This window comes from Lineus longissimus, chromosome 9 (assembly GCF_910592395.1).
Source record: "Lineus longissimus chromosome 9, tnLinLong1.2, whole genome shotgun sequence".
NCBI classification, from domain to species: Eukaryota; Metazoa; Nemertea; class Pilidiophora; order Heteronemertea; family Lineidae; genus Lineus; species Lineus longissimus.
The window spans coordinates 1,565,684-1,593,160 of NC_088316.1; the positions used below are offsets into that span (position 1 = coordinate 1,565,684).

At 40.5% G+C, this 27,477-nt stretch overlaps 1 protein-coding gene and 1 long non-coding RNA gene across 10 annotated transcripts in view; both read left to right on the forward strand.

The window, feature by feature from the left end:
• Window positions 1-27,477, forward strand: part of LOC135494113 (glutamate receptor 1-like) — a 109,502-nt gene that overhangs the window by 2,019 nt on the left and 80,006 nt on the right. The window lies entirely within an intron of this gene.
• LOC135494115 (uncharacterized) lies at window positions 15,381-22,492 on the forward strand. 3 transcript variants are annotated; one of them, XR_010448347.1, is made up of 5 exons: window positions 15,381-15,781; window positions 16,122-16,402; window positions 17,571-20,515; window positions 20,871-21,443; window positions 22,090-22,492. It is a non-coding gene; the product is annotated as an uncharacterized LOC135494115 (long non-coding RNA). The 3 variants fall into 3 exon arrangements; XR_010448346.1 differs by having other exon boundaries at window positions 15,381-15,530; window positions 15,824-16,402; XR_010448345.1 differs by having other exon boundaries at window positions 15,381-16,402.

Here is a 27,477-nt window from a genome sequence, read left to right on the forward strand (position 1 = left end):
CAAATGTGATACGTTCTATAATAACCTTTGTCTGCAAATGTATCTGTCCAAAATCTGATAGCTCTAAACTGCTACATCTAATACGTTTTGCCTCATTACTCTTCGAAAATAACTGCGCCGCAGATATGAGAATTAACCACCAATGGTAAGCACCCAATCCAGCTTTACCAATGTTGTGGGAATCAACCCATGAGAAGCACCCAATTCTGCTTCACCGAGGTTGTGATGTGAAAATTGACCAATGGAAAGCACCCAATTCTGCTACGGCGTGGTAGTAAAAATTGACCAATAAAAAGCGCCAAATTCTGCTACACCGTGGTAGTGATGTGAAAATTGACCAATGGAAAGCACCAAATTCTGCTACACCGAGGTAGTGATGTGAAAATCGACCAATAGAAAGTTCCCAATTCTCCTTAACCGTGGTAGCGATGTGAAAATTGACAAATGGAAATTAGCACCAAATCCTGCTTCACCGAGGTTGTGATGTGGGAATCAACTAATGAAACCACCCAATCCTGCTTCACCGAGGAAGTTATGCGGGATGAACCACTCAAAACTGCTGGACAGCGGTGAACATGCAGGAGGTAAATCTTTTCTTCTCGTATTCGGTAGGAATGTCTGCGCCATATAACACACAGGTACGGACACATGATACAAAGCGTTCCAATTGTTCTGCAGAAATGAGTAAAAACGCAGGTTTACCTTTATTGCTACTGTTAACCCAGGGGGATTAAATGAGTCCCCACATTATGGTAAAGTGGCATTAATATCAATTTCCCCAATGTAGAAACATGTACAATTGCGATCGCAGAGTCAGTAAAAAGTCGCCGAAATCTCAAGGGTCTGATGAATCAATCTGGCGGCAGACGACAGTAACATGGCGGCGAGGGACGCAGAGGTGGAGGTGTGAAGTGGCGTTTTAAATATTTATGAAGGTAAAGTGATGATGAGGAGATAGCCGGGAGAATCCCCATGGGTTTCTGTACAAAATAATCACATTAACAGCAGTTTATCACTGGTAGTAGCAATCTCCCTATACCTGCAGATGCTTCGAGCATGCAGCACTGTCTATCTGATCGGGTAGTGAACCACACTCAGCTGATCTCAGTGGAGCAATGCTTGCTTTACTTTTCAGTTATTTAGAATTTTTTGCTGATAGCAAAAATAAAGTGTCTGAACACTCATTGCCTCATCACTGGTTCTGTCATGTTATTTGACAATCGACGCCAGTCTATTACCTATGATATTTTCACGTTCAATAAATTCTGCAACGTTCACAAACCGAAAACAATCGAAAAATGGTAGAATCGTGAATTTATCAACAAGAATTACTTTAGCTATAATTTGACGGTCAGCTTTAAAAACGCTTGCTATCATATAACGTACGCCTTATCAGCCGCCTCGCAGACAGTTTCTCCTGCCAAGCTTTTCGTTTGATATTGAAAATCCACCCTATACCATTGGGATAATTTCGCACGTCAGAGTCAGGAATGGGTTTTGTTCTGTTGATATTAGACCCTTATTTTATTTGAGAGTCATGTAAATGGACGTCTGGTATTGTATCGGGGACAGACAGAGTGCGTTCGGCGTCAGATTCAGCATTTAGCGAACATGAAATGTCTATATCTCATAGGGAATTTAAGTCCAGAGTGCCGTTCTTGTTCGAAGTAGAGCCACTGCAAGAAAATGAGAAATAAAACACCAAACAAACTAACCCGGGTGATATGCATGTTCATGCATACGGCGCCATTTTCTGTACTGTTGATAATCCGACAGGATAAAACCAAAGCCCTAAGTAGAATTTCTGGAAGGGATTCAGTATTTTAATAAGTGCAAAATATGCTGAGTTGATAACAGTCGACTGAATTCTCAAAGCAGTCTTCTTTGCGCTGGCCAATCAGAAACGCCAAATTCTGCATCACCGAAGCCGCATCAGCGATGAGCCAATCGGGAGGCTCCTTTCATGGCACTTTCTCTCATTTTTGATGTAGAAATATTAAGATTCCATACATGTATTAGGCTTTGTGTTTCCATGACCAATAAACAGGGCGTGATGTGTGATTTGATACAAATGAATATTTACCTTTGAGCGCGAGGTGGATTATTTCTACCAACGCGTGACTGGAAACACTGGCAGATGTCACACAGTTTCCGACCCAAAGAGCATCACATTCACGTTGGTCAAATCAATCTGCTCTCCTGCGATGCAGAAATGGCAATATCGAAATGATCATGATACGGGCCTCCAACACCGCGCCAAATTCAATCAATGGGACTCCATGTTATTGAGTCACGTCTACTGTGAAATATGAATACAAATACCTTGGCACAAGTAAGCCATTTCATCAATATCAAGTTTGCCTATATCACCCTGGTATTTCACCCCCATATTACGTATCTACCGACCTTTGTAATGTGTTGACTGCTTTTCTCTATGAGCTGATATTGGTACGTAACTAATGCGATAGTCCTAAACTATGATCATTCCAAGTCTTAATATACTGTGTGGAAGGGTTTAAGCCGGTGGAGGTACTTTTATCAACGTAGATATATGGTTACTGGGTTGACGTATTTAAGCCGCCAGTTGAGGCGTTTGTGTATAATAAACGCGCATCAACCGGCTTGAAAAGGTCGACATGGGGGACTGTGTCGACATGTTTAAGCCGCCAGTTGAGACGCGTCTGCTAATATAGGCATATTACAGGTGAAAACTCCCATGTGTAACCACCGTGCCTCAACCGATGTACCAATGTCGAATAGCAGAGCCTTCTGTGCCCTTGTCAGTGTCGGCTTATCGACCTCCATGGAAGCTGTTTCTTGGGAGTCGATGTTATGAAACCCTTTGATAAGACAGTAGAACAATGGGAATTTAGGCCTTGTTGCGAGCGGGCTTTGTTTAAAGACAATAGTCCGGGTATTGGGTAAGGCCTGAATCCTTTCTGCGGCAAGGTAAGAAGCAAAGTAATGTAATGTTTAACAAGTCGATACAAAATTTCAAAGCACGCCACTTCCAATGTTTGATCACCAAATTTGCCGCAGTTTGAGGAAGGCAATCGGGTTCAGCTTCCTGAAAGCTTCCTGAACCATGCCCGGCTTATTTTGTAACTTGTTATCAGAGCATCAGAGAAGCGTGTCGATTGTGAGAGAACAATATTCTTCACCCTCACTGTTCATTACATTACATTTCAATTCTTTTCCTTTAAGTGTAAATCTTACTTCGACTGGCCACTTCACTATACCGGAGGTAACATGCCACAGCCAATTAGCTGTCAATAACAAGTTTAAATGTGATAAGACAGCCAATCAGCGGTAAAACAGTTTTTGATGAACAGCTAATCAACACGTAGTAGGCCAATTGATAAGCTAAGGATATCGCCAGTTGGCCATTGAATCGGACCTAGTTTCTGCTTGCCAGGTACAAGAGAATGGCTATCCGCACTTGGTAAATTCTGTTCTGAAATATCCTTTTTTCCTCTGTTAGTCTGAAAGCTTGCCAAAGTCTACATTAAAAACATGTACATCTACATGAAAAACACTTGCGGCCAACGCCCCAAAGGCATGACTATAAGAGGGGGTCAAGAGGACGACTATCCAGATATGACATGCTTTAGTTTTGATAAGGTTCAAACTCGTAGCATTTAGATCATTCAAATCATTTGATCACTCTGGATTCAGTAAAATGACCAATATCACAAGCTATACATCCTAATCTGATATTTAAAAGAACCAGCTATGCTTTTAGAAATTAGTGGTGGCACGTTTTGCATTATAAGTTTGTTTCATATCATTATTGCTATTAAAACTGTAGGCAAGCCGGTGAAGAATCACCTTTTTGTGCTTAAAATCGTTCACCGGCTGGCGATGCAACAGGTTGACAGTATTCACACAATAAGGCCAAAAGGTTTTCCAAGAACAGTGATCCTGTTCGATGGGCATTTGAAAAATCATGAAAAGATCATAAAATGGTATCAGTTTGTGTTGCTACATGTATTTATATGTTGCTATTTGTAGGGTCTTGTTGTGCGCTGTTCGTCGTGGTCGAATTTGGTTTCATGAATTTCTTTTGCCCTGCCTGCGAATGACGATTTACCGGCTGCGTGCGTCTGTCCTATAGTCTTCGGAGGGACACCGACGCACAACGCCGTCTTCGGCATGTGCCGGTGTACCGTTTTTGGTTCCCAGTTGCGAGTCTTTCCAAACGATAGGGCGCTAGAGAGACCATGACATTTGATGAGCAGGCCGGGGCACAGAGACAAACGTTTCTACATAATTACTTTTTTGGCGGTCCCCAAACAGATAAGAGAATCAGTCAGAAACGGATATAGGCCTACTCAAGAACGTTTCACCGTTGGTAGAAAATGTCCCACTAAAGTGTCCGGTCCTGTTGCATTTTGACGCGGATTTTGATAGTAATGAGCAAGACCGTCAGTAGATCAGGGCTGAAAGACCATATAGTGTAATCCTTTTTTCCCCGGGACATTTCAAACTTCTACACCGGCCGAAGAGGGATACACATACCTTGTAGGTTTTGAAACCTAAAATTATGGCGGTGCCATTCTCTGGGGCACGGTTTACATTGAAGAGCCACGTTTCGGTGAAGTGATGGCAGAAACGACAAAAAATTGTCAGGGTGTTGCACTGTGTAGTATTTTATGTAGCCAAGGTTAAAACAATATGCGCGAATACTCGACACTATCACCGCCAGAACCGACCTTGGGTCTCGGGAGGCAGCCACAAGTACATATACGTGATGGATAGGGCAGATAATTGGATTTATCTGACAAATGGTTGCAATTCAGTCAGTGCAATTAAGAATTGTGATATGTGTTACAAGGCTTTTGTAAGCAAGTGCTGTCAGATGGGCTACTGTGAAACATTCAATTTTCATGAATTTGTACCTTTTATTCTCTGGCTCCTACTGTTATTAAAAGCCTATGTTATTTTTGTCTTATCTCCAATTCGGCCTACAAACACTGTACTATTATGCTGGTTTAAATTAGATGTTTAGTAAAGCTCTTTTCTGGGTGATCTTGAAGAAGACACGGTAGCGTCGAAAGCTGGTCTCCAGACAATTCTATCTGATATTGCTCACCTTGATCAACGCGGCAACTTCCTATTTTCATAAGTTACAAGGATACTTTCAGTCGCGTAGCATCGGACTTCAACCTGCCCCAATTCGCGGATGCATGCGAATGATTTATATGGCGGATATGAACGGATAATTCAAACAAATTATATTAACTAGTAATGAAACAACAAGTATGTTCCCTTGATGTGTATGGCAAATATAAGCACACTAGGACTTGTCCACAGCATCGTTCAATCATTGCTCTCTGTGCTGCCTTGATTCTGTACTTACCCAAATACTAAGACCAAATGCCTGTTGACTGTGCTTTAAGAGAGACTGGCGCCATGCCTACAGATATGACTGACCCCTATTGGCAAATTTGTATGACTTTATCTTGCCTACCTAGCTGCTGCCTATAGTCTCCCTTTAACTGCGGAGCACTTCAAAGTCGATAAAATGCCATGTTCCACCTTTTAATGTGTTCAGACCGCCATTTTCAAAATAATCAAGTCAGGACACTGCCTTCTAGTCTCATAATAAATTTTGCTTTCCTCAATAATAACATTTCTTCTTCTTCAATGCTTTCATCATTCCAAACTTCTCCTCCTCTGACTTTTACAGGGGTACAGTCATGGCAATCAAAACCCAAATACTGACACCAAATGCCTGTTGACTGTGCTTTAAGAGAGACTGGCGCCATGCCTAGTCTCTCTTAAAGCACAGTCAACAGACACCAACCCCCTCAGACTCAGAAACCACAAACGCCCAACCCTTCCTGCTACCTTAATACTTCTGGGTGTAAATCGGCCATAGATTTTATAATTACACACATTAGAACCAGTAATGATTTTCACAATTTGTTAACGAACAACTGTAAAGTCATGAAATTGTCATGATTGAATGATATAATTAAACGACTAACTGCTCAATTGCATTTGTTTTATTCAATTTTCTCAATTGAATATTGATTTACGATGGCAGATGAGTATGTTGAGGGAAGTGAGCCACCAAAGAATTGTCTGTGGTATTTGAAAAGAAGCGGAAACAACAATGAAAACAATTCGATTCACTCGGGTATCATAAATCAATGCCAGAATGAATTGGATGAAATATTGTAGGGCAGATTGTTTGGCGATGTCATGAGAAGTGTTGTTGCAAGAGGCATCATCAATGTGTTGCTGGCGATGGTAAAATGATAAGTATCCGGAAATATATTGTGTTTTCGCTTTTTTGAATGTGACTCTATCAGGACTCCTAAGCCGATTGCAGAATTGCATAGAGAGTGTTATGTACGAAGACAATAGCATAGCCAACACGCGGCAAGGATAATTTTTATTCCTGAGAAACCATCCTTCTTAAAATTCAAGGGCCCATGAATATATTTTTGTACCTGGCTAAGTCTTCTCCCTCCAATCCCTCACTAAGTGAATTGTTTCCGCCGAAGGGCTTGTTTTAAAAAAACCGTGGTTGTATCTCGTTCCTTTACAAAATGTAGCCCACAATGGTGTGTCATCACGTTAAGTGGTAAAGGACCATGTTTCCAATCTTACAGGTTTCACATGATGAAGCATAATGCTTTCCCCGACATGTATTCAATATCCATTGCCAAGTTGCATTCATTGCCTCCAGGTTGCTTGCAGCCCGAATGTCTGACATTAGGAGAAAATCGCACGGGATAATCTCATCATTACAGGCCGTGCCATGATCTGGTGGGAGGTTTTTTTTTCATTTCACTCGAATTTTGAATTTTGAATCTTCAGTGTTTGCGATTTTTCAGCCTACGTCGCTTTTACGACGGCTTCATTACACCAACGATGTTATATCATAGTTTTTATAAACCATTCCCCATTATATGGAGTTCTTATACGTGCATAACGAAACTCAATGCATAATAGCCTTCATTGGGATCAACATCAATTGCTTCGCCTGGATGAAAATGGGATCTTTAGCCCAGTAGCGACCACCATTTCAGGAAGAACCATTGCCCCCCTGGGCGTTAAGCAGCCACGAACAAATGATGTAAGGAGAATATCACATGACATTTCCTCATTAAAATAACTTGTTCTTTATCCTTGTTGGCGGGATTGGGCTACGCTCCCGAAGCAGCCGATTTCGTCATCATAGCTTTGTTTTTGGGGTGAGGGACGAGGCCAATATTAATACGTCCGGAGCGTAGTTTGGGCCGATTCAAAAGCAATGGCTGGCGGCGAGGGGAAACATGCCAACAAAACAACCTTCTTATGTTTTAGCTCTACGATGTCTGATGCGTTGACTCTAACCCTGCACTCGATAATTCAGTGGTTTTCGCTCGAACTCTGATTATGAAAGCACCTGGACATGAGCTTGAAGACCTTTAATTATAGGTCTGGCTGAGCCCAACGACCATTGTTGCCATGAAGTGCGCTCGTTGGGAGACAAAAATGGCCCTTCATCGCTGTGTTGCATGAGAAGAGATTCTGTGGTGTTTTGTTATGATCTCAGTTTGTCCGAATTAGGCTTTTGAGGATTAAGTCATAAACAGAATGCAGGGACAAGTTCACTTTAATTGGCCTGCATGTACCTTTAGAGCGATCTTTAAAATGCAAATAACGTGAACTTTGCAACTGCATAGCCCGTTAAAACGTGATTAAAGAAAGCCATACTTATTCACCAACTCGGCGCATATTACAACGGATACGTCAGTAAAAATGCAATTACTTTGAAAATGCTGTATCTGGCTTAACCCATAGCCTACCTCATATCCTAAGAAACTAATTATTGGTTGTGTTTGCTAAGGGCAGTGCAGTGCAAAGAAACGTACTCAACTCATCAATGCAGTGCCTCGAGCAGGTGACATTCATCTTGACCAACTGGGTTTTGTTTCCTGCTAAGTGGCGCCCCTCGTTACAGCAATCTAAGGTGGTGAAATTCAACTCTACTGTTTTAATTGCACTTCAAACTAATCATAATAACCTTCTTTGAGCCTTCAGCAAGATGATTGGGGAAAACATTTTCTACCTTTTTCTTTCCTTACCAATTCAGTGCTAAAGGGATCGATGCCGAACAAGAGGCATCATTTCAATTTCTTGTCTCAAAAATCTCCAGCTAAACGCTAAAATGAGATTTAAAGGCTTCCGTATTTTGCACCAACCACAACCGCAGCCGCCAAAATGAGGTGCTGTGCATTATACACTGTAAACAGTGCTACATTGCAACGAGGGTGTTTTTGATGCAAAAAAATTAGTCATGGAATTGTTAATATCTGTACGTGATTATAAAGTAACGGCCAGGGGCAGGAGAAGAGATGATTACAGTGTCGTTAATGTCGCTTCTCATTTATCGGTAAATCAATAGATGAAAGACACACATCCACTTTCTGCGGTGCCGGTTCTTAGATTTCTTGTTTTGCAATACGAAGGAAAAAACCCCATCAAGAACGTATCAATATTAGTAAATAGATACCTTGAGCTGCAAGACACACATAAACATTGAAAGCGTTAACAAAAACACCGTCGCCATCTTTAAAATATCAAGACTCCGAGGCTGAGTTGTGTTGAAGGGGTATATTACGCCGTGGTCCAGGAAAATAGAAATGCAGTGTATATACAATGTACAATGTCTACACAACGGCATTGCCAAATTCATTTCCCGTACGTATTTACACTTTTTGAAATTTTCAATTCTATTACAAATTTCAAATATTTAACGAACGGCGTTGGCCTTGAAACTTTTCCCGAAAGGTTCTCGACGTTACATCTACATGTACGTTACTTGAAGAAAAATGGTTCGTGGAATGCCTCCGAGATTGATTGACCTCATGTTATCTAGAAAGCAACATACTTTGTTTCACTCCTTTTTTTGTTCCATAAAAACATTCCATGTTTATCAACAACACGCTTATTGCTGATAAACATGAGTGGAACGTCTGACTTGCTTGTTATCCAAGAGGAACAAGAGTGCCATTCACGAGTAACTATTTCGACTTGTCGGCGAATGCAATCAGAGGTGATTAAAGTTAGGGTTACTTATTCTTATATTACCACTCGCTTCAAAGGCTTACTCCGTTCATCCCGAAATTTGAAAATTTAACTTGAATTTGAAGATTTCTGAATTGCGGAAAAACGTACTGAATGTCAATTTCAACCTCTCGTTATTTGGGCTGATATACAAATACATTATAATGCCAAGTTTCAGCAAATTTGCGTGCATAATAAATCCGCTACTCTTTATATCTATTAACCTGAACCACAAGAACATACAATTGCATTTAAGACGGCCCAACCCATGTACTATCGCGTTTCTCCTTGCAAGAACCATCTTTCCTTTCAATAAGATACATCATTAAGAATAAATTCTTGAAACCTATATTGGGCTTTCCTAGATTAAGCAAAAAAGAACACTCGTACATCACTTCACCACGAAGATACAGCAATAAATGAATAAGGACCAAGGCTACATCAGGCCCAACGGCAAGGCGTCGGACAGTACACAAGGCCGAATCTCATTCTGCGATAAGTCTTATCTGTCTAAAAGTGCATGTTCCCTGTTTCTTGACGGCATGATGTTTCACGGCAAATGTTGTAGATTAGACGAAGATTTCCTAACATCAAGCCCACAACAGGTATATGATGCATGGGGTTAACAAGAAAATGGTATAACGCCTGCCAGAGAAGAGTAGCTTGGTTGGTGCGTTAGCAGTTTTTTGTTCGTTTGCCCTATTGCAACACGCGGTTTCAGTCTACGGCATATGTGTTTAAAGGACTACGCCGTTTTGAAATATGTAATTGTATTTGAAAAACTTCCAATTGCGAAAATACGTGCTGAATATGAATCACAGCATTACCATTGTAAAGGCAGATATACAAATACCACAAATACCGTGTTTCAGCAAATTTGAATGCATAACAACTACACTACGGCATCGTGTATAAATGCATTTCTATCTTCCTCAACCATCAGTAACTACGAACGGCGAACCCCTTCAAAGAGGTCAGCTTTAGAGTCTTGAGCGGAGGAGTTATTTTGCGTTAAGGCTGGCGCATCCGAAAGCGAAAGTTCATCTACCTCTGTAGAGACATCAGTGAGGTCAGTATACGCCTTTCCTTATGCAGGAATTTGGCACTTCCAAACTGGTATCAACCAATCAGAAGACCCCTACCATGCTTGTTCGGCTCGGACAGCATGGACCATGCCGCTTACGGGATTTCTGATTGGCCAATAACCGACTTTGCTTGCTTTAGGAAATTGGCGAAAGTTTACATTTTTTTCAATATGCCGTTTTCTAATGAAATAAAAACAAACAGCAAAGCTACCCAGACTAGTCGTTTTGCCCAGGCTAGTGCGGGTTGAAATGCACACCGACCTTATTCCAAGGGTGGCGAGAAAGGCTCGATATCACCTCTTCTGTCTGATGCATTAGTCCGAGTTTCACTCAGCTCTTTAAAAATTACCCTGTCAAGGAACAAGTGCATTCTTCATTCTTGGTAAATGTATGCCAAATGGCGAGAAAACTGCGCTAATTTCTTTCCGTCTAGCTTCTACCTTTTCAGTGTGTAAAGTATACAGGAAGAGCAGCCGGCCCGGGAATAGCAACTGCACTTAGTTTCTTAGAAATGAAAGTTTTTGAGCTTTTGAAAAAAGCAAAGGTTTTTGAGACTTTGAGACACCCCAAAGGGTTATTTTTCCCCTAAAAAAAGCTCTCCGGGGCGCATATTCGTGCTGGTTGAAAAACCAGAAAATATTTTCCAAAGCTCAACAAGTCTTACTCTTATCGCTAGGTTTAAACTATTTTTCGACAACAAAGTTAGCCAAACTTATATATCCTCCATCAATGTCTATCAGTCAATTGAGATACACGTGTACTTCTAGCCATGTCTATCAGTAAGTAATATGGAAGTATTAAACTTCATGGAACCCTAAAATAGTATTTCTAGAATAGGAAAAGTCTGTCGATGCCAACATGTCCAACACGGTCTGACTCAGTGTCATGTGTATATTTGATACATTATCACTTGTCCCAGACGATAATAAGTTCGGAAAAAGTATGATTACAATCTAATTACTATAACTATATTATTCCGAGTAATTGCCTTGATTTTCTATGACCTTTAATTGATTGGTCCGCCTACCTAAAAAAACGGTAAACAGAAATCAGATGTAGTTTTGACAACATTAAATGTAATGTACATGCAGCTTTTTTCAGTGAATGTGTACAGTGTAAACGTTTTAAGTATACACTCTAGTTTGATTGATATAAGATTGGACAGTTATTTACTGTGAAACCCACCAAGGCCAAGTCGGAACGTGACATTATGACCATCGGATTCGACAATCCATTTTCCCTCCTAACTGAACTGTTTGAATGGGATCAAACTACCATGTGCTTTAGTTCGCTCGTTTGTCGAATGTCCATAGCGTCCGTGGAAACTTGTAGTCATGAAGAGTTACGATGTACTGTGAGACAGGTAATACACCTATCGGTAACTTCGTGCAACAAAATCTAGCCTACGTGGCTGATCCTACTTGGAGTTTTCTTGAAGCAAACTTGACAAGCCGTCTCCTGAGATGCTTTGTGATTGGTTCATTTTCAAGTCTAAACCAGTGATTGCGAATTAAGGACTTTTGATTGGTTAATACCATCCCCAGTTCGTACAAAATCACAGAATATTGATGCCTTTTCCACGACCCATATTCCATGGAAGATGAATAAGGGAATCAACGATATTCTACTAAACGCTTCGTCGCGTATCGGACTTTTCAAGGGTTATCAGCACCTTAGCGAAGGTAGTTTAAATGCGATATCCTAGTGGAAAACTACACCATCAAAAGAAACGCCATTCTGTTTTCAACAGCCATGATATTGCCTACAGGTAGTGGAAAGTACTGCATGCAAATTCACATACATGTAGTTTGATTTTTCTGGAATACATGTCTGCTTTGTACACTAGTGTGCACTATTTTAAATTAAAACAAGGGGAGAAACAACCACAAGTTTTTGTATTCTACATTTAGTTTAAGAAGGACTCTGGGAGATTAAAGTGCTATTTATATACTTGGTATATTCTATTTGTTAGTGCTATTGATAAAGAAATTCGAAGTGTAGCGAAGTTGTTTGCGTGTAGTACTTCCTCCCTAAGAGGAGTTTATTTGTCTTGCTGCACAGCTCTCTAATCTCCATAAGACAGCCGCCGGGGAAAGCCGAACATTTGGCGCTACTTGACGCGCCATGTTTGTTTGACAACAGTAGAATGTATCTCTATAATAACCATTCTCAGTATCTGTCATTTGTCATTTCGCAAAACTTTGGCGTAGACCCCCTGGGGGATTGCTGGTGCGATGATAAGGGCAGCTCATCGCGAAGAAGTGATAGTCAAAACCAATTGGGTGTTGCGCTGTTCTGATGGTCTGGTTTCGTATCGTGTCTGTTTCAATCAGTTTATCCATTCGTCCCTCTGCACGGATGTACAGATAAAGAACCTGCGTCTAGGTTATGTGCACTCATTTTAAGCGGAGTCTGACCTCAAAAAACGGAAGCCAGAACGACATCCAGTTACAGCGGCCATTTTGTGATTTAACTTCCACACCTCAACAAAAACTGCATTTAGGGTCGTTGACCGGTTTGATTCTGAACACACTCCAGTCCTAAGACCAACCAATGGTAAAAGTTTCAGTCAAATCCACTGACCCCCACCTTATCACCTTTATTTGCCGATTTTTCATGGTCTATTCAAATAGTCTTCTGGTGTCGTGGGTAGGATGGTGCGTGCGTGTCATGGGTGAGGTGGGTGGGGGCCTGGTCTTACTTTTTATACTCGATGACATGTGATAACATTATCATGTATTCAGCGTTATTCATGGTTAAAGGCAACCTCAACACAAGGGCATGACAGTCGCGCCATTGTGTTAATTGTTATTGGAATGGGTGCCCCTTATATAACAGAAATGCCCTAAGGATGAGGTTGGGCTGTAAGATATCCGCCGATAGCCACCAAAAATAGAAACAAACACATTTCTCCAGTCCTCTTAACTCGACCTCCGAATCCGATATTCGCCAAAAAACAAGCCTTGTCTATCATGCTCGCTGCCAAGAATTAATCAACACTTGTTCTCAAGAATATGCAAACTTTTACTTCCTAATGTTGCATCTGCCCTCGGGACAACTTGGGCAAGACACAACAAGCAAGATGAGCACCAGTTGCTGTGGAAACAATATCTTCTGCAAGTTGTGCTAACACCAGTTGCTCCTACAGAATGCAGCTTGGTTGTAAAGAAGCAACGGGCAAGGTTTTCTAAGTTTGTGGACCCCTGGGGACATCTTGCCAAACGAGACGGTGGTAGGAAAACCACTTGGCCATGTTGTTGTTTTATTGGTAAAGAATGAAGACTCTCCAAGTATGTGGCACGAGTTGCCGCCTACAGTATGAAACTGATTGCAGCCGAACAGTTTTTCCGACCGAGAATCCCAACCTTTTTTGTATAGTTTCAGACTGGATGATAATTCAGTTAAAGCGACGCGGGGTAACAGGACCATAGACTATCGTACTTATACAGTGCATGGACCTAAATTAACTGACCTTAGATCATTTTGTTTCACATGGCATGTTTAATTTTAAGTCTGAGTGAAGAAATCCGGGTGGTTTTGGAGGACCGGGAGACGACAGGGGGCGCTGATCGGCGTCAACACCGAGACTTGGTGACGCTGCCGGGGAGCGGGGCTTGAGACTTTTGGGTCAGACTGTGATGTGCATCAGCCACACACGAGGTTCATCGATCATTATGCAGCATCCAAGGCCGGGAACCGAGAGATTCCGGAGATTCCCGCCTTGGTTCACCGTATGATAATGATGAAGTTTCCCCACAGGTTGACCAGAGCCTTTCAATAAATTCACAAACCTATTTAAAGACTCTGGGTTGACTAACATTCACAGTTAACTAAAACTTGATAAATTTTATAAGTGGCTGTCAAACTTCTGCGAGGTTAATGAATAGAAGTGAATCGGGTGACCCTATTGGAATTGAGGCGAATATTAGGGCAGAGGGTCGTCTGGGGCCTTATCCAATCAGTATATAAATCCCTTGACTACACCCTCTAACAATTTGGCTGATCTTCAATCAATGACTTCTTGACTTTCCGACTTCCAATCGGTTACTCTAACCTTTTCCTGATTTATCCGACACAAATCCGACATTGTCCGACTTTTTCCTGAAAGGTCGGATTTCTAGAAAACCTGCGTAAAATACTAGGGTTTCCCAGAATATAAATATATTTTTTAATATTTTTTTGAAAGCAAGATTACACACGACGGAGACGTTATTTGCGAACCTAATACCAAAACTATAATCGCACGCCTTATAAATTTTTGCTAATAGGCCTACTGAACCCATGAAAAAGGTTTTTCAGCTGTTGAAACTGGTAATGGTTTTTTGGCCAACACAAATATGCGTTTTTCAGCGAAGTGAAAAACCATTGGAGAGATTTTTACGAACTCAAAAACCGTTTGGAGATTTTCATTGCACCAAAAAACCTGTACGAGGTGCATGGCCGAAGAACCATTAATAGTTTTTCAGAAGGTCAAAAACCTTTATTGCTATGAATGTAGATAAGTGCATTACAGGTAGCCGGCTACTTTTGAGTTACAGTCAACATGCCCAATGAATAGATGGCTACCTTGTTCTTTTTGACGTCAAGGCAATTGCGTTTACGTTATTCGACATTTGCAATTACTCGGCTGAGCTATGGCATATTTCTGAATCCTTCCGTGGCAAAAAAGTACCTGAAGGAACATCAGATGGTGGAATTCGTAGATGTGTTATTTTCTTAAGTCAGTCGAGACCTTGGTCGATTGGGCTAAAATACCGTTGTTTATTATAACATAGAACACTTAAAGGGGTACGTGGTTCGTTATAACTTGTGGGCCCGGAAAACAGAAATGCAGTCAGATATATACACATCGTCATAGAGCAGTTATTATGCATCCAAATTTGGTGAAACTTGGTATTTGTAGTATTTGTATATCTGTCTACACAACGGCAATACTGAAATTGACAATCAGTACGTATTGGACTCGCTCGGGTATCCGCCCGTGTTTTTTTTAGGGCGAATTGGCCTAACTAAAAAATAGCAGATAATGTACTCCTTACTATACGATAACTATAATAAAATAAAATGCAATTTCAACTTTCCTCTAATATAAAAAAAAATCCATAGTTAAGTTATTGATCCTTATCGATTTCCAATCAGTGTATTATCATTAGGTTGGCTGTTTCCCGACTGTTGCCTGTAAATATAAGATACGAGTGCAGTGATCCCTCTCCACTTGTTTGCATTCCTTGATGTCTCCTTTTTTGGGGATCTTCACTGTGTGCCCGTGTTTTCAATCAGTGGTGTTTTCTTCACTTTCCCAGATCTTACCAAGCAGATCATACAAGATGTTGACTGTGAAGTTCGTGTCAGCCTTGAGTGCTTGTGGAGGGATTGCGTCAGGTCCTGCTGCTTTACCGGACTTAAACATCTGGATGACTTTTCTGATTTCCGTCCTATTTGGCCACCTTGTGAAATGGGGAGAGTTGTCTCTGCTGGTGATATGGTGATGGGAGATGGACAGTGGAAGAGCTCCTTCAATTTGTCACATTCGTCCTTCTGGTTTTTGGCTTGCCTGTCTTTACATTGACTGGGTTGCCCGTAGCCCGATATTTACTTGTTGGTTTCGTTGTGGATTCGTTCAGCTCTTCCAGGTTGTTTTCTTGCGTTCCATTTACTTTTCTACCATATTTCAGAGCTGAAACAAATTGGAGAAATGTCAAACAATTTCTTAAGATAAAAAAATACAAACGTACTGAAGTAAAACACCGTTCACGAGATAACAATATCCTTGCAGAAATCAGTGATTATTGTCTTATTCATTTAGTGACACATCCGAAAGCAAATATAAGCTTTTTACGCAGTTACAAGAAAGGTGAGGGAGAGTAAGAGATTTTGCGGCGGAGCGATGGAGGGACTTGGAATTCATTGAGGAATATATATGAGATGCTCGGAACATGAGTTTGTCTCGTAATATCTCGATGTTCAATTTAGGATTTTGATTCTCGAGGGTGGAAACGTCTCCGAGGAAAATGGGAGGCCTGCAGAAAGCAGCATGCTTCGATATTGCTATGACCAATGTGGCCATCCTCAGACCAGTCATAGGAGGTTTTTTGGTTTCATCTCGTTTGAACTGTGCTACATTCTGCCTGGGAATTAAAAAATGTAAGTCTATAGACACACATTCCCTTGGCAACCAGACGATGTGTCAGATGGCTGCACAGAAGTACCCACGTGTAGAACATCAAAAATGGTCGAGATTATACTGTAGGAGGGTAGGTATAGATATCTCGAATATTCGATGGTTACTGCACATAACCACCAATTAACCAAGTATTTTTCATCAAGAATTAATAACCGGTGGTCTACATAAATCCTTGACTCCTTGACAGGCAGTTGAAACCAAAACAACCATTTTGTGTCTCTGATACAGCGAGCTTTTATGGCAAGCCGTTCGTCCAATAATTAATAAAACCTAGTTTTCTTGAAAAGAACCTGGTTTTCTTCTTAAAAAACCTGGTTTCATGGAAGAAAACCAGGTTTTTTTCAATAAAACCAGGTTTTCTTAATTATTATACAGACGGCTTGCCATAAGCTTTTATTCGTTGGTAAATTATAGAAAATATGGATCGTTTGATTTTCTTTAGTACCAGAGCGTAATTTTTTTGTTAAAAAATTAGTTAATCATCACAAGAGTCTATCTAACAATTAGCCCCACCTGAAAGCGTTTCAGAAAATTTCCAAAATGGAACCAGAAACTTTCTTTACAGTCATGTACGGACACTGAGAAAAATCGATATCGTGTACCTCGTGGAACCTCCCTTACCTCTGTATTAAAGACGACCTCTCTGTAAAGGAGCCTAGTTTTGGTCCCAAAGCGGAAGTTTTCATCCAATTTGACCTTTCTAATCAGGACACCTCACCATTAAGACCAGCACTTGTCAGTCGGGTGTCCCTGATGGAGAGGTTCTACTTTATTTGCATTTTATTCCTCTTGCACTTTAACCCTATGTAAATCCAGCTGTGCCGATCAGGCAAAAAAGCATTAGTCTGTCACGTGCAGACTCAATTTTCCTTAAAAGAAAAAGAATTTCCGCCGTTATAGGTTCCGTTTACACGGCTCGAAAAAATTAGTAGATAGATTCCAAAAAGTTATAACCTGGACATTTCCTGTCCGAATTCAATGCACCACGTCAATGTACACAAACGCATAAAAAAATGATTTCGTTACCATGGCTACTAAAACCAAAAATTCTGTTGGACTTTGTGGTAAGGATCAATAAAAAACAAACTTCAAAGAAATCCGATCAGAAGTTCGACCTCCAGAGCCCCAAACGATGCGGCCGTAACATTTGCGAATGAACTATAGCCAATTACCGCTTTAATCAGTGTACCGTACTTGATCATGCACTATCCTTCCAATTTTTTTATAAATTCACACAGTGTGCCGTTAAACAATACAGAAAGACACTGCCATCGGTTCCTTTCATACCCCCTGTGACCTTGGGACGATTGGATAAGTGGTTTCGTAATGGAGAGTACAAACTGCTCGTATTCTTCTTTTATGGAATGATGATACAGAAGTCAGTTAAAGTCTTGGTTTACCACGACAATGCCAAAGACAATTCTTTCCGAGTTCGATACAATTATTCAGTAGAGAAGCGTCCGTATAGCTTTCCTCAATTGCATGCCGACAGAATGTGGCTGACCTTGGGAACGTACACGTCATCATCAACTGGCCAGCGCCGCTACAAAGTGTTGTTATATGATTCAAAGAATGGACAACTCTTACTTTCAATATTTTGGCAGGCAGGCGATACATGTACGCATTACAACCGAAGAGATGTAAGGGGATATCCGTTCATATATTCACATGAAAACGATATCATTTTGGTCGACTGCCAATACAAGAAAAGGTTGGAGGTGAAAATCTATAATATAACATTTGATGCAGCCGTTCTCTACTTAAATCAAGGACGAACTCTTATAAATATGCCTGACAACGGAGACTGGAGAAGGACAACTCAATTGCCTGATTGGAATTTTTACGTTTTTGGTGGCGATTCTAAACAACCGAATATAGAGATTTGCCTATATTCTCGGCGTCATAACTTGAGGAGAATTCAAGGCAGATTAAAGCTAGGTTTTCCAAATATATCTTTTTCACGTAACATTCCCCACTATGACAGTAAAGAACACATCGTTATAATAAGAGACGAAAGGCGGCGTCTGGTGTCATTTACTGAGGTTCTTGGCGTCTCAACGGACGGTTCCGTACGAATTCGGCAATTCTCCCTCATACCATCTCCAAGGTATGCTGTTACTACCTACATGCACATAACCCTCAGTCATTGCAATGAGATACTTGGTGTATGGGAGGATTTAAAAAAGGAACCTTATATTCGACATCTGACTAGATACACCGCCATCGAAAGAGATGGGTAATGCGCTGTTATCTCCTCTCAGTACCTTTCATAAGAAAACGTCACTGTACTTTTTGGCTGTTGTACGAAAACTACATGGTCGATATCCTCAAAATTTGATTTTTCTTAAGTTTAATTTACGATCCATCATAAATTCAGCGATTAGTTACGTATATTAACGGACTTTTAACAGTAACAAGTATACGTATTTGATCGCCAAAACGTAGATGAAAAAGGAAATTTGGGTCGGAAAGTTAGATTTAAGAAAAAGCTATTTTTTGAAAAAATCAGCCGACTAGTTTTCGCTCAGCGGCCCAAAAGGACAATGACATCATACATGGAAGGTTGTGACACCACTATCGCTGCAGCCAAAACGACACATAGAGCACCATTAGGTGCATGTGCAATTTCACCGTATATTGGGACTAGTCTAGCCAGAATAACCAGCCTAAACCAGACCCTGTTCTTGACTGTGAATGTCGGTCAAACCAGAGTCTTTCAATAGGTTTATAAATTTATTGAGAGGCTCTGGTCAAACTATGGGGGAAACTTAACCATTATCATACGGTGAACCAAGGCTGGAATCTCCGGAATCTCTCGGTTCCCGGCCTTGGATGCTGCATAATGATCGATGAACCTCGTGTGTGGCTGATGCACATCACTGTCTGAGTATCAAAAGTCTCAAGCCCCGCTCCCCAGCCGCGTCCTAGTAGACACGGTGTTATAAGGTCAGTTTATTTAGGTCCGTGCACTGTATAAGTACATGTATTGAAACAACTACAAAATTTCGAATTCGAGTTCTATTTTGAAATTTTTGAACGAACGAAGATGCCTTAAAAGAGAATATCTGTGATGTAAACTTTGCTATGAATGATGCTTAGCCTTGGCTGCAGACGGATGACAATTTGAACAGATTCTTGTTAGATTCTGTAAGACTCTACGTTCATATATCAGAAACTGGTATCTCATAGATAACAATATTAGCGGGAGTATTTGTCCTATGTCCTTGATTACAGAAAGAGGACTATCTTAACATGATTCTTGCGAACATTCTATAATATTGTAAAGACTCTACGCATATCAGAAACTGAATATAACAGTAATTCCATAGATAAAATCTCAGCGGTATGTGTGGGAAACCTGAATGGTCTCGTGCAAGGGATGACATTTCAGTGACGGGGTGTTTTTCAGGGTGAATAGGCCTAACTGCTCTAAAAAATCAGTTGATAATGCAATCCTTACTATAGGATAACTATGATAAGATACAATGCGATTTCAAATCTCCTCTACTTCGAAAAAAGCCTACCGATCGTAAGGTATTGATCCTTATCAATTTCCAACAAGTGTATCAATCAAGAATAGATGTTGTTGGGCTGTATCCCCATTGTTATCAGTATATATCTCTGCTTTACTGCAGACTGCCTTGTCAGATTTGTTTCAGAGATAGATCCGGCATCGTAATCGATGGCCACCACGGTACACGGGTATTAGTCGTCCGCAATTCCATCCACGCCAGCATACTCTACCCGCGGACTTGAGAGGTCAGTTTCGCAATAGTAAATTCCTCCTTTTTCCGACTGTACATAGCGTGCCATATTTGATTAGGTAGTGTGCGAATGGTGAAACGACCAAAAGAAAACAATACAAAGTGAACAATCGAAATAAAAATTCCAAACATGAATTTGAAGATAAGTTTGGTTGTGTATCATATGCGTTACGTTTACATATAAACGTAACGCAGTTACAAAATCTAAACTGCATGAACAAAAAACATGGAGAGAGAAGGCAACTTGTCGTACCCATTGGGATCCTAAAAAGACACACTTTGTGGATTACTTGGCATGTTGAGAGTTCGTACGTGTTGCGAATCAGGTTGACGATCTTTCCTGGATGCCATGATGTTCTAGGTGTCTCCACAGAGTTTGTCGATCGACGCTATCAAATGCTTTTTCAAAGTCAACGAAGGTAATGTAGAGAGAAGAATTCCATTCTTATGACTGGACTTGAACATCTTGAACGTGTTGCGAATCAGGTTGACGATCAGAGTTGTCTCTGATTTCCATGCTATTTGGTCTATTTGTACAAATGGGGAGAGTTGTCTCTGCTGATGAGATGGTGGGAGGTGGACAATAGAGGAGCTCCTCAAAGTACCCCTTCAATCTGTCCCATTGGCCCTTTTGGTTTGAGAGTACCTTGCCTGTCTTTTCCTCTTTGACTGGGTTGTCCGTAGCCCGATATTTACCTGTAAGTTTCGTTGGGTTTCGTTGAGCTCTTTTAACTTCTTTTCTCGCGTTCCATTTACTTTTCTACTATATTTTAGAGCTGACACAAATTGGAGAAATGTCAAACAATTTTTAAAGAAAATTATACAAACATACTGAAGTAAAACACACGAGATAACAATATGCTTGCAGAAATCAGTGATTATTGTCTTATTCATTTAGTGACACATCCGAAAGCAAATATAAGTTTTTTACGCAGTTACAAGAAAGGTGGGGGGAGAGTATGAGTTTTTGCGGCGGAGCGATGGAGGGACTTGGAATTCATTGAGGAATATATATGAGATGCTCGGAACATGAGTTTGTCTCGTAATATCTCGATGTTCATTTTAGGATTTTGATTCTCGAGGGTGGAAACGTCTCCGAGGAAAATGGGAGGCCTGCAGAAAGCAGCATGCTTCGATATTGCTTTGACCAATGTGGCCATCCTCAGACCAGTCATAGGAGGCTTTTTGGTTTCATCTCGTTTGAACTGTGCTACATTCTGCCTGGGAATTCAAAAATGTAGGTCTATAGACACACATTCCCTTGGCAACCAGACGATGTGTCAGATGGCTGCACAGAAGTACCCACGTGTAGAACATCAAAGATGGTCGAGATTATACTGTAGGAGGGTAGGTATAGATATCTCGAATATTCGATGGTTACTGCACATAACCACCAATTAACCAAGTATTTTTCATCGAGAATTAATAACCGGTGGTCTTCATAAATCATTGACTCCTTGACAGGCAGTTGAAACCATTGATTCCTGGTGACCTAAACGACCATTTTGCGTCAATTATGCAACAAGCTTTTATTCATTGGTAAATGGTAGAAAATGTAGATGGTTTGATTTCGTTTAGTACCAGAGGGTAATCTTTTTGTTAAAAAATTAGTTGATCATCACAAGAATCTATCTAACAATTAGCCCCACCTGAAACTGTTTCAAGAAATTTCCAAAATGGAGTCTGAAACTTTTGTTACAGACCTTTTCTTTACAGTCTTTAACGGACAGAAACATCGATAGTTGCACTTTGAGGCAAGGATCAATAAAAACCAAACTTCAAAGAAATCCGATCAGTAGTTCGACCTCCAGAGCCCCAAACGATGCGGCCATAACATTTGCGAATGAACTATAGCCAATTACTGCATTGAAAGCGCTTTATTTGAGCTTTACGCCATTGGTAAGGATTTTTAAAAAGTCAAGAATAAAGCTTTAATCAGTGTACCGTACTTGATCATGCACTATCCTACCAAATTTCTTACGAATTCACACAGTGTGCCGTTAAACAATACAGAACGACACTGCCATCGGTTCCTTTCATACCCCCTGTGACCTTGGGACGATTGGATAAGTGGTTTCGTAATGGAGAGTACAAACTGTTCGTATTCTTCTTTTATGGAATGATGATACAGAAGTCAGTTAAAGTCTTGGTTTACCACGACAATGCCAAAGACAACTCTTTTCAAGTTCGATACAATTATTCAGTAGAGAAGCGTCCATATAGCTTTCTTCAATTGCACGCCGACAGAATGTGGCTGACCTTGGGAACGTACACGTCATCATCAACTGACCAGCGCAGCTTCAAAGTGTTGTTATATGATTCAAAGAATGGACAACTGTTACATTCAATATTTTGGCAGGCAGGCGATACATGTACGCGTTACAACCGAGGAGTAGTAAGGGGATATCCGTTCATATATTCACATGAAAACGATATCCTTTTGGTCGACTGCCAACACGCGAAAAGGACGGAGGTGAAAATCTATAATATAACATTTGATGCAGCCGTTCTCTACTTAAATCAAGGACGAACTCTTATAAATATGCCTGACAACGGAGACTGGAGAAGGACAACTCAATTGCTTGATTGGAATGTTTACGTTTTTGGTGGTTATTATAAACAACCGAACATAGAGATTTGCCTATATTCTCGGCGTCATAACTTGAGGAGAATTCAAGGCAGATTAAAGCTAGGTTTTCCATTCATATCCGGTTCATATAATCTTCTCCATTATGATAGTAAAGAACACATCGTTATAATAAGAGACGAAAGGCGACGACTGGCGTCATTTACTGAGGTTCTTGGCGTCTCAACGGACGGTTCCGTACGAATTCGGCAATTCTCCCTCATACCATCTCCAAGGTATGCGGCTACTAACTACATGCACATAACCCTGAGTCATTGCAATGAGATACTGGGTGTATGGGAGGATTTAAAAAATAAACCTTATATTCGACATCTGACTAGATACACCGCCATCGAAAGAGATGGGTAATGCGCTGTTATCTCCTCTCAGTACTTTTCAAACGAAAACGTCACTGTGCTTTTTGGCTGTTGTACGAAAACTACATGGTCGATATCCTCAAAATTTGATTTTTCTTAAGTTTAATTTACGATCCATCATAAATTCAGCGATTAGTTACGTATATTAACGGACTTTTAACAGTAACAAGTATACGTATTTGATCGCCGAAACGTAGATGAAAAAGGAAATTTGGGTCGGAAAGTTAGATTTAAGAAAAGCTATTTTGGAAAAAATCAGCCGACTAGTTTTCGCTCAGTGGCCCAAAAGGACAATGACATCATACATGGAAGGTTGTGACACCACTATCGCTGCAGCCAAAACGACACATAGAGCACCATTAGGTGCATGTGCAATTTCACCGTATATTGGGACTAGTCTAGCCAGAATAACCAGCCTAAACCAGACCCTGTTCTTGACTGTGAATGTTAGTCAAACCAGAGTCTTTCAATAGGTTTATAAATTTATTGAGAGGCTCTGGTCAAACTATGGGGGAAACTTCACCATTATCATACGGTGAACCCAGAAGTATTAAGGTAGCAGGAAGGGTTGGGCGTTTGTGGTTTCTGAGTCTGAGGGGGTTGGTGTCTGTTGACTGTGCTTTAAGAGAGACTAGGCATGGCGCCAGTCTCTCTTAAAGCACAGTCAACAGGCATTTGGTCTCAGTATTTGGGTTTTGATTGCCATGACTGTACCCCTGTAAAAGTCAGAGGAGGAGAAGTTTGGAATGATGAAAGCATTGAAGAAGAAGAAATGTTATTATTGAGGAAAGCAAAATTTATTATGAGACTAGAAGGCAGTGTCCTGACTTCATTATTTTGAAAATGGCGGTCTGAACACATTAAAAGGTGGAACATGGCATTTTATCGACTTTGAAGTGTTCCGCAGTTAAAGGGAGACTATAGGCAGCAGCTAGGTAGGCAAGATAAAGTCATACAAATTTGCCAATAGGGGTCAGTCATATCTCTAGGCATGGCGCCAGTCTCTCTTAAAGCACAGTCAACAGGCATTTGGTCTTAGTATTTGGGTAAGTACAGAATCAAGGCAGCTCAGAGAGCAATGATTGAACGATGCTGTGGACAAGTCCAAGGATACTGCATCAGTCACGACCAACTTCTCATCAGAAAGCGTCACCACCAGCATATTCAATGTTCAGTTCCAACCTGTACCAGTCCAATGCACGCCTGTCATGGTCAGCAGTGGTCAGCTTAGCGCGATATGGAACATTCTTCCGAAACTCAAGCGAGGGAAGTCTGCTCATTAGCCTATCTCGCGCACTGCTCCTTCTTGTCAAACATCGTAGTGAAATCGTGGTACAGTGGGGCGTCCTCGAGGATTGCAGCTGGTCGGACAGACGTGAGGTGGAATGTGGGCGGCTGCACTTCTTCGTTGATGTGCGATGGCAAATAGCACAGTTGTTGCGTTGCATGACAGCTGAAAGTGAATGTGATATCATAGAACTGAGGCGTTTGCAATGAGACTATAGGTGAAGTAGAAGCAAGGAGTGAAATGGGCCATCTTCCAGTGACTAATATACAGAGTAAGGGCACTGGGTGTTGTTAGATTCAGCATTGAATGTATTCCTCATACAAGCGTGAATAGTGTGGACATACAGTGAGAGGTGAGAGACCCCTATTGACTACTTCTTGTAACTTTATCTTGGATATTATATTAGTATTGAACTTCTAGCCATGGAATATGAAGAAATTGAAGTTGTAGGCATGGAATATGAAAAATTATTCAACGGTGAAAGACATTATTCCATGAGGCTTTGCCGTGATCGCAAAGGACGCGACGCGATTGGTTCACATGCTAATGAGGTATGAATGATAATGATAATTACCTCTATAATGCTACTTGGATAGCGACTGTGTCGTTGATTGCAACAGTGGTCTATGTCAATGTGTGCCTGTAATGTCAATGAAGTATGATGAGGTGATGACGATAGTACAATTATTAAATATTGGCAAGAGATCATACTACAACATAGGTCTTGTTTTTGACAGATGACTGTGCGACATTCCCATTGGGTCTTGTTAGAGTCAGCGCTGCATGTATTCCTTGTACAAGCTTGAATAGTTGTGACGGACTTTGAGGGGTGAGAGACCCCTATCGGCTACTTCGGCTAACTTTATCTTGCCTACCTAGCTGCTAGCAATAGTGCCCCTTTATCAAGACTGAAACCCACTGTGCGGGGCTAAGAAATTACCTTTATAATCCTAGTTGGATAACCACTGTGTAGATGATTTGAAGAGTGCTCTGTGGATGTGTGCCTGTAATGTCAATGAAAGTATGATGAGGTGATGACGATAGTGGAATGACGAAATATTGGAAAGAGATCTTTTCCTAGAAGAACATATGTCCTGTTTTGACTAGGTGGCGCATTTTAGAATCAGCAGTGAGCACTGTGTGTAACATGGTGGTGGGAGCGGAGATAATAACTGTGTCGAAAGTATTGTTATAGGGCCTTCCCTAGGCCCATGGGGTTAAATTTACAATCCACGATTGAAAAGACGTAGTTTGATCGCATTCAACTATAAATCCATTGAACAGTTGTGTTCCTTTAGTCAACCGATGACCTTTTGTTGGGCCATGATCGGGGATTGTAAACTGTAAATGTATTATGGACTGGGAGACGGGGGAAACACAAGTGAAATAGACCAAAACAAGTGATTTTGGGGCTTTGGTTTAGAGTAGACGCATGCCCCACATGCGCCATGCAGGATTATACGGTTCATGTGAACTTGTTGACATCTACATGATCTAGTGCTGTTATTTGTCATGGACATGGTAGGCCTAATCATCATGGCTATATGTTTCAGGAAAAGCTCGGAGTAAAATGAACTGCCGATGAATAATGATGTTGTTCATGTTTACCATGTTTACTAGTACATAGCCATAGGGTATGCACTGGCCAGTGCACTTTCTGCACGTCGTCATGGTCATGTACGTGATACCTTGCATATTTTGTTTTTTGAATGCGCATGCTTTTTGGGCAAAATCACTTGTACCAACACTAATGAATAATGTCTTCTTATCCCTATGACTCCATATGTAATACTGTATTATATCAGTCTTCATGTCCACAGATTCACTGTTCCAATCCTTGTGACATTGTTGATGAAAAAGGAAGAAATCAAATATATAGAAATGTTTATATTAAACTCATCTGACCAGGTCTACAACATGCATGTACACAGTTCGGGATCCCAAGGCTAACTGAATTTGGAGGGAAACTCAGTAGACCAGGAAAACTATACAAACAATAATAGCTGATAAAGCACATACAATGAAATGACATAAGGCTCAGGGACCGTGAAGGCCCAAAATAACCTGAGCTAAACCATTGGTCATAGCAGACTTAAAGGGGGAATAAACTCTTCAAACTGTTCAAATTGAACCTGTTACACATTCCCCTGTCAAGAGAAAATGGCTCCTGACATTTACCAAAGATAAAAAGAAATGTACACCATATATACAAAACATGTAACCCAAAATACCAGGTGAAACTCAAAACGAAACCGAGTTGAGAAAGATGCGAAACCAAAACCTTCAAACAATAAGAAGGGAAGAATGGAACCATCAAAGAGCAGAATTCAGAATCATTAAAGACAAAGACTGAAAAGTGAAAATTTCAATCCAGCATCCTGAAAACTGAAAAACACCATAAGGTAAAGAGCTACAAGAAATGGAATTATTATTGTATTTACAAATTAACAGTAAACTTCTAGAGTTCACACTGAAAATTAATTGTATCGCACGAATCAGAACGAGATTAAGGCGAATAGACAAGATACTGAAATATATAAGTTTAGAATCATTATCAGAATACGGTACTGTGAAGAACTATTGTAGTATTGTTTGATTTGCTGAAGATCATTGCAAGAAGATATAATAGAAGAGAAGGGGTAATGACCTCCTCAATCTTACCATCACACCACAAAACAACAATCAATAAGATGATACAAGATTGGGAAAAAAGGAAAATTGCAGGGAAATGACTTACAAAACATCTGGAAGGTATTAATTAGTAACTGTTTGACCAAAAACCCTTAGTCCAAAAGGGATTTACATTGATAAACTGTCAAACAATACCTTGAATAACTGATATGAGTAGAGATGCAACAGAATAAGTACTGATGAATTATCTATGGAATCTATACAGACTCTAATCATACAGTACAAAATATCAATACCAAGAATTACTTGATATAAATCTCCACGAAATATCGAAACAAAAGAAGAAAACACACACTCAAGTAGAAAACAATCTCTTGATTGACATGGCCTGCCAAAACCAGCCAACATTCAATCAAAATGTTATATATATTTCAAACCAGAAAATAATCACGAGTCTAC